Source organism: Orbicella franksi, chromosome 14, assembly GCF_964199315.1.
Source record: "Orbicella franksi chromosome 14, jaOrbFran1.1, whole genome shotgun sequence".
NCBI lineage: Eukaryota > Metazoa > Cnidaria > Anthozoa > Scleractinia > Merulinidae > Orbicella > Orbicella franksi.
In genome coordinates this window covers 5856721-5864308 of record NC_138158.1, presented here as the reverse complement: position 1 = coordinate 5864308, position 7588 = coordinate 5856721, and the positions used below count along the sequence as shown (strand labels likewise).

Genomic DNA, 7588 nt, shown 5'->3' with positions numbered 1-7588 from the left:
GCACCTGTTTGTTTCATTTGAGTTAGGGTTGAAGGTTCCAGCATAAGATTCCCTTGAGCAGTGTTTTGTTTTTTTTTTTCACCCCTTACTTACATTTCTAGATGTGTGAAGTACAGTTTCTCCTAGACAAAGTCTCAAGAATTTTAAAATTGTTTAGAGAAGCTGACCAAAAGTTGTAATTAACAATTTAAAAAATTAATCAGAAAGAAACAAACCAGTATAGTGCATACCAATTTAAAGCATAATATCAGCACAGAAATTCTCTTATCTTGTCTCCATATTCTTCTAATAGATACTGATTGATCATTTTTAAAAACTAAGACAAATTTTCTTGTGGTGCATGATCATTTGGTCAATTTTCATGATGTGCCTGGTTCACTCTGTGAGGAGAAACTAGTTGCTGATCATTTTTGGGCGGCTTAAAGGATTAAACAAAGATTAACAACAACATCAAGATGATGTTCAACTTCATTTCAGGACTTTATTTCTTCAATTCAAAATTCATATCATGTACAAAACACAAGAAACACATATGAAGTTCAGTTATCTAGTTATTTCCTTTGAGGTTTTGCATGGAACGTTACACTTAAAGAAAGATACAAATTTATGCTCAACAAAGTACGTGTAGGGGAAACAAACAAGAGGCCAGTCATGGTAACTATTAGGTAACTTTTATTTTTCGGGTACATACATGTACCTCTACTGAGGTTTCATTCTTAGTCTAGATTTTGAGATTAGAGGGCATCAGCAGGGTACAATCAGCATGTGCACAGGACAACCAGTTTTTCACAGTCCATTCTACTTTTGCCATGGGGTTTGAATTTCTATGAAAAATTACTATTAATTGGGAAAACTCTTAGAATTTAGTCAGCACATTCCTCGCTGCTCAACGGGAAACTTGCTAAATAATTACTTGTCATTTAAGTGTATCTCGTTAGAATCAATATTTAACTTATAAACTCTAACAACAACTAACATCATGCTGCCATGCAAACTTATTACCTACTGTAACCTTCATAACTCTTAAAATTAGGTTTGTTTTTAATATAGTTAGTTAAAATTTGTATTTAGTGTATAAGCCATTGACTCGTGGCAGCGATTCAAAAATAATTTCCTTTTTCAAATGTTTTTTTTTTTTCTTTTTTAAGTGCTTGGCAACTTGATGGTGGTTGTTTAATTCATAAACAAGGGAAGCATTTAATATTATAAATATAATGATCACAAGATAAGAATCTTGGATAAGAATTATTTTATTTCCAAACTTATTCGGTCTGGGTTGATTTACAGATCATGTCATTTTACATTCCATGTTCAGTTGTCATGATGACTTGAAGTGGGGAGCACACAACATTTATCAGCTTTGTCTTTGCATTGTTATCAAATTTTCCTATTTTTTGACAATATTAGTTATTCTGGTAATTATTTTAAAATAAATGCTTCCTTTGTTTATAGTAGTTTACTTTGTACAGAAATAGATCTGCAAGCTCATTAGCCCAAACCGATATTATACAAGCATAAGGTTAATACTTATTTTTGAGTGCAACAAAAGTTGCAGTGTCCAGCTAGGTGCGATGATAGTCGTATTGTTGGAACTCCAACATATTTACCTTCTTGACTGAATTTATTATTTTCAATACTTCCCAAGATGTTCATTAATTTGCAAACGTCATATTCCTTAAGCCCAAATTATGACACTACTGGATTGCAGAAAACTTTGAGTGGCAATCTAACTGAAGAATTGACCATTTTTTTATCACTTATTATTTTTTAGAATTGGGCCATTTTTGTTTTCCAAAGTCTTTAATTTCTCATTTTATCTTCAATTCCTCAATTTTTGATTCAATTATTCCTGGCTAATGGTAAGGTTCAATATTAAGATCAGACAAAGTAAGATCAACAGTCTGCATTTTTAACTTATGGCTAGTTTCTCGTGTCTTCTTTATATTTAATTTTATTTTAATCTACAAACAGGATCTCAATGCTCTGAGGTAAGCATAAAGAAAACTTTTTGTTCAGCCTCATCAAAATGACAACCTCACAGCATTAATATTACAGAACTTTAATGCGTAATGCAGACTGTTGATGAACATCAATTTATTTCCATTTGATTTACACAGATTGCTTGGTTCTTTCTTGGTGTTGCAAGTCATCATATTTTGAAGGCCCCTTTAGGCCTCCTTCTAACTTTTTTTTGCTTAATTTCCTCTACAAATTATAGGGATTTTTTCTTCTGCTTTCTTTTTTAAGCTTGAACGCATTTTTTTGCTTGCCACCCTAGACACACACACTCCAGACTAGCTTAAGGTTTCAATCTTGTTTCTTTTTTTCCGGACATGTATCACCAAGAAACAGCCACTTTTTTCTTTAGTAGCTTAGTTATAATGCTAATGAGCTTGCATGTATCTACTAATTAAGTTGTTAGGTTCTTATTTAATTCCAGGACAGAAGGTGGCACACACATCAAGACCAAAGATTGGTCATATTCATATCTAGCCAATCATGTCCCTGCTGGGTTGTGGAAGCTCTGCCTCTGAGAAGGTGTGTGTTTCTGATGTCCTCTGAAATATTCCAACTGAGAAATCCTGGGAAACTTTATCTGATCCTGTAATTCAAGCTGGGGACAGTTGAGCACTTGGAAGAGTTGGCCATTTGCTCTCAAGTGGGGTGGACAGTGTGAAGGAAGGTGAGAGTTTGCTTTTCATGTCTTTAGGGTTTCACTTAATTTGTCACAAATACCACACCATCAATTTCGGCCCAGCAAGATGCTTGTTTGCAGTCAATGTATCAGGAAATGTTCCACAACCAAGGACGTAAAACAGGAGTGCTGAATTGTGGGGCTCAAGGAAGGTGCATCTCTAGAGAAAGCATAGACAGGGGAGATCACTGAATTTCATTGGTCTGACCTGATTGGATTTTCACAGATGACATTAAATTGAGCTGAGTCACTGGGGGTCTCTCTGACTGGGTTGCTACTGTGTCAGGTTTTCTCTCTTTTCTAGGTTTTCATAAAATAAACTTAAACTTTAAAATACTAAAATTAAATTCTATTGGCCTGATTATAAACAAAGCACATCTTTTTGAAGAACAATTTTTACTAAGCATTTTCTTAAAATTTCAATTTCCCCTTTAAGGAATTTCAAACAACCAAATTATTTTCATTCTCTCTTTTAATTTTCATTTAACTTTTAAAATAGTTTTATAATTTTTCCAAAAATTTCTTTCATTAGTTTGACACTCCACATGGTTAAGGTAGGCTAAGCACCAGCTTTTGCCACTTGGGTCTCTGGAATTGCCTTGGTAACCACATGAGCTGTGATTGGGTAGTGGTTGCCTTGGTAACTGTCAACCAATCATAGCTCATGCTAGTTACCAAAACAATCCTAGAAATCCCTGTTGCTGACAGCTTGGGCCTAGTCTTCCTCAACTTTCTGGAGTGTTTAATAGTTATTCTTATTTGTCATTTGGCTATTTCTTAGAAGCTAAATATATAATAGGTGTTTGAGGAATCATTCTTCATTAGTAGGCTGGTTAACTGTTAAGTAAATCGGCAACATTCTATTGAACAGTTAAGTAGTCTGTAGATGAAGGGTAATTCTAAAGCATCTTTCATTGATCATTATTTTAAGCTCTTTAGTTAATTCAATTTCTAACCAACCTAAATAATTAAACAGGAATTCAAAACAATTTATATAGATATATATTAAATCAATATAGCATTTCTTTATTCAGAATGAAATTTGTTTTTTTCTCGACACTAAAATTTATTTTGAGAGGGTGATACATTTCTGGGTAGGCTCAATTATTTCATGGGTTTTCTCTTTTCCACTAAAATCCACTAAAATTCAGAGTTCCTCGGATTATCACGTAGTGCTCCTCTACAAAGTGAGGAGAAACATTGCGTGAGCAGAGAAGTCACGGACGCGAAGGACGCCTCAATTTCTTGTAATGGGGATTTTAAATCAAATTTATTAGTCAATTTTCTAGTTTTGCGTCTTGGCGCGAATAGCTTTAATTTAAACAATATAACTTTAGCACATATCGACCCCGAATTTTTTATTACTCTTAGCAGCGATTCGGACTAAACCTCTAGCTTGTTTTAGTTTTCAAATAATAACAAGACCCGCTCAGCTTCGTATGTTAATTGCTCATTTCAGATCACGGATGTTCTCTGGAGAATTGTCTTTCTAATTATTCATTCATTCGCACGAGAATTTGATTTGCATTTGAATAAACAACTCTCCAGAGTAACGTCGCGTGATATGAAATAGGACAACAAACAAACAAGCTGATTAAGCATAATTAACTAAAACTTTTTGAAATATTTTTATTTTTAAAACAAAAGTTAGTCTTTTTTCGTTATATAAATCGGCCAATTTCTTTCATCCAATTTCATCCAATTTCTTTTAGCAGCGATTCGGACTAAACCTCTAGCTTGTTTTAGTTTTCAAATAACAACAAGCCCCGCTCAGCTTTGTATGTTAATTGCTCATTTTAGATCACGGATGTTCTCTGGAGAATTGTCTTTCTAATTATTCATTCATTCGCACGGGAATTTGATTTGCATTTGAATAAAACAACTCTCCAGAGTAACGTCACGTGATCTGAAATACGACAATAAACAAACAAGCTGAATAAGCATAATTAACTAAAAAAATTAACCTTTTTTCTCTATATTATCGGCAAATTTCTTTCATCCAAATTAAAGAGAGATACCCGACATCGGTAGCTTCACAGATGAGAGAATTTTAGCGACTTGTGCTCTTTGGTGAAGTTTGTGGAATGACGGTCGGTCGGAGGTTTGGTCGGAGGTCAGACTGGCGGATTCTGGGTTCAAATCTTTCTTTGATTTCGACGGTGATGCACTGAAATTGAGCGCCATACTTTAGCGCTTCTGTTTTTCTTGTCCAGGTTGCGGACATTTCCAACTTAACTGGGTTTCCATCCAAAATATTCCGGGAGGGCGAGCTTATCGGCAAATTATGTTTTCGATACATGGACTCGCGGATAAGCATCTTGAATCAATTTACGAATTTGGCATATTAATGTTTTTCACTTATCAATTCCAATATTACTCGCGTGTGGCATTGTGACAAATTAAGACTGAGACCCCGGAGGCATGGGGAGCAAACTCTCACTTTCCTTTACGCTGTCCACCCCACTTGAGAGCAAACGGTCAGCTCTCCCAAGTGTTCAACTGTCCCCGGCTTGGATGAAGGGATCAGATAAAACAGACCAGGATTTTAAAGTTGGAATATTAAATGAGGACTAAAGAAACAACACCGACTTGGAGAAGCAGAGTGGAAGCAACCCATAAGGCAGGGACACGATTGGCTAGATTATTATTTTTTTTATTTCATTTTTTTTCAGTAAAAGTAATGGACAAGAGAGACAATTTTTATTTCAATAAAACATTGTTATCTTTCCTCCTGTGTTGTTTTATTTTGCAATCCAACTATTTGAGTGAACCAGATAACAGTGGAACGAATGTGGCTGAAGTCAAGTGGAGACAAAACAGACTTTAAGGTGGAGAGAGCTGATTCATGAGAAACTTTGAGTTTTCGACAAAGAAAAGTTTTCTGCTTGATTTCAAACGACAACAAATCCTCCTTGGAACGGCGACAAGCTTTCGTATCTTGGAATTCAAGCTCAACAGACGTGAATTCCAAGATACGAAAGCTTGTCGCCGTTTCAAGGAGGATTTGCTGCCATTTGAAATCAAGTAGAAAACTTTTCTCCGTCGAAAATTCAAAGTTTCTCATGAATCAGCTCTCTCCACCTTAAAGTCTGTTTTGTCTCCACTTGACTTCAGCCATATTCGTTGAACCAGATAAACTCTCTAAAATACGCCAAGTTCTGGAGAAGTCTCGAGAAAACTTTGCAGTACGATTAACACTTAGTTTTAGTATACAGCTCGTTTCTGGTCAATGTACGCCACAGATACGTCTTTACAGCATTTCAAAACGCACAAGATATATTTTGTTACCGAGCATGCAAACCCTCACGTAAGGGTCGTCACGCAAAGGGACAAGCGTGACAAGATGTCGCGTCCAGTTGCGTGACGATCCTTAGTACCAGGTTGTTTTCCAGTTAAATTTCGAACATCTCTGTGGCGTACATTGTAACAGAAACAAACCGTTTACTAAAACCACTCTGGAATCGTCCCGCTTAGTTTTATTGAGACCTCATCTTTACTGTAAACATAACTGTATTAGTCCCAAGCTGGATATATTAATTCTCCTTACTAATTACCCAATGTGTTTTGGTTCTTGTTTTGAGAGTTTCAAGGTATATTATCCCGAGCTGATAATTTTCTTTACTCCCATCAACTGTCTGCTTGGAAATGTATTGATATTGTAAGGAGAAATAATGTGTCCATCACTCTTGGGACTAGCTCAGAGTACGTTTTTCAAAACCCTCAACTAAAATACCATTGTGGGGCTCATTTCCAAACAAATCGCCAGTAAATCCGAGGAAAATTAGAAACCGGATACGAAATGAATATTTTTGGGTGCTTGTTGTGGTTATATTTGCTGTCAAGAAAAAGCGAAAAGGTTCCAAAAGCACGTCAAATGAACAACCACAATAAATCAAATCTAGCGACAGCACGCAATTTAACGGCCAAATTTCTGTGTATTGTTTCAATTCCATAATTTCCAAACTCGGAAACATCAAGAAATTCATTCGAGATTGCAGCAAAATTGTTGTCAAAGCTATTTTAATCTGTGAAAACAACTTGGGCTTGAAATCCTTAACACAAAAATATGCAAGTTTCTGCACGCTGTTTGTACACATCATATTAAATATTTGCATTAACATTTTGAAAGATCAAAACAATATTTTGAACCTTAGTTCTGCAATCAGTTGCTCTTTAAATTCTCGTTTTCTCTACGGTTTCAAAACAATTCTCAATCTGCTGAACAAAAAAAAATGAAAGAACTGTTTTTCTCAGTTCTAACTTTGCAGTTGCTTGGAAAAATTGTAACTGAGAGAAGTTTGCTTTAGCTGAGGTTTTGAACTCTAAGACAAATAGTTGATACATGTTCTTCTTGTCTTGCGTGACATTAAGTTCTTTTAGTAACACAAGCTAAATCAGTCACGTCTTTGGGAAATGAGATTTAATGACTTGGTTCTTTTTGATCGAACAAGTGTCTGTTGAAAAATTTAACGAAACCCGACCAAACAGTGGCGAAGAATCGAAAACGTTTTGAAAAACGTACCCATCAAGGTTTACAGTAAAATGAAATACAGTCGAACCACCCAAAAGATGACCTCCTATGAATTTTGCAAAACCAATGGACTGCTTATGAAAGTTTAGTAATTTGGCCACACAAGACAACTCTGAGACTTTTTTATGAGACTTGAGATGGTCACTTTTCACAATGTGGTCGCTTAGAGAGGTTCGACTTTGTTTGATATGTTAGACAATCATGCAATGTACTGTACCAAGATCACATGAATAAACGGAGGCTCTCTATAAAACTCAACTTAAAATCAAGTATGTAACTTAGTTTGCCAATCAGGCTGTTTCAGTGTTTGTCTAAATTGTTCTGTCTGTCTGTCTGTCTTTCAGGCTGTCCTTCTCACTAAC

At 35.5% G+C, this 7588-nt stretch overlaps 1 protein-coding gene and 1 pseudogene across 2 annotated transcripts in view; both read right to left on the bottom strand.

Moving 5' to 3' along the window:
• LOC145468117 (D-inositol 3-phosphate glycosyltransferase-like) overlaps window positions 1-7588 on the bottom strand; it is a 358913-nt gene that overhangs the window by 206365 nt on the left and 144960 nt on the right. The window lies entirely within an intron of this gene.
• Window positions 5371-7588, bottom strand: part of LOC145468180 (histone H2B.1 pseudogene) — a 16668-nt pseudogene continuing 14450 nt past the window's right edge. Inside the window, exon 4 of the transcript XR_014042150.1 lies at window positions 5371-7588. This exon is cut by the window's right edge and continues 1446 nt beyond it. The product of XR_014042150.1 is annotated as a histone H2B.1 pseudogene (transcript).